The following is a 1,010-nucleotide window of genomic DNA, read 5'->3' as shown; positions in this document are numbered from 1 at the left end:
GACAAGGATGTGTCAAATGCGTTAATGGTTGGTTACCCAATGAGAACAGAGAGTGGGGTGGAGCTACCTGATTAAAACAAGCGTGGAAGGAGGAGTGGCATCCACTTCCATAATAGCTTGCCTCTGGAAACCCTATGAACCTGGAGAGAGGATGAAAGACACCCAAGCGTCAAGGACTCTCTTTCATAGGGTCGCTATGAGTCGCCTGCGACTCGACGACTCGACGGCACTTAACAACAACAACAACAAACATTATCTGGGCTGTATATCAAGACAGTTTCATGATATTAAACTAGTCTATAACTAATGCAGGAATCCCTGCAGATAAAGAAACTTCAAGAATATGCCTGGAGGCAGGAGTAGTACCACCGTCATCAAGTTCACTCTTTCAGGATCCTCAGATCTTCTTTAACGCCCACTTTAGACTTTACCTCAGGTTTCTGTCACATGAAAATGGCCTGGAACGTGGACCTCCTTATTCTGATTCTGATGAACTCCCACTTACACACAGCCATGTACTTCTTCCTCAGCCATCTGTCCTTTTTGTATTTCTGCTGATGTTAGCCCCTATCTCAGATGCTCTCGTGATTTCTTCCAGAAGCATAACTTCCTCTCTTTGATGGGATACACCAGGGAGAAAAAGAGAAGAAAAATACATATCAGAAATAGTTGTTATCCTCGCTAGCCTGGGTTTGGCGGACTGCAATCTTGTGGTAGCCAATGTTTATGAGTAATATGCTGCCGTTTGTAACCTGTACTCTAGACAACCGTCTTGTCCACAATCCATGGTCTGTATATGGTGATTAGATCCTTTGTAACTGGCATCTTTCGTTCATTGATTTAATTGTGTGCCTCACCCCAGCCTGATATCTGGAGATCAAATGGTATTAGCTGTTTCCCCTGTGACCTTCTTCAACTACCACTCCTTTCCTGCCAGGAACTTTCTTTGTGCAAGACTTGACATTTGTTAGCAGTGACTTTTGGTGTGATATTAGTCTTCTTGTTAGGTG

Source organism: Elephantulus edwardii, unplaced genomic scaffold (assembly GCF_000299155.1).
Source record: "Elephantulus edwardii isolate Elephantulus edwardi_28Jun2011 unplaced genomic scaffold, EleEdw1.0 scaffold00284, whole genome shotgun sequence".
Classification (NCBI taxonomy): domain Eukaryota; kingdom Metazoa; phylum Chordata; class Mammalia; order Macroscelidea; family Macroscelididae; genus Elephantulus; species Elephantulus edwardii.
Note: the sequence above shows the minus strand (reverse complement) of the source record.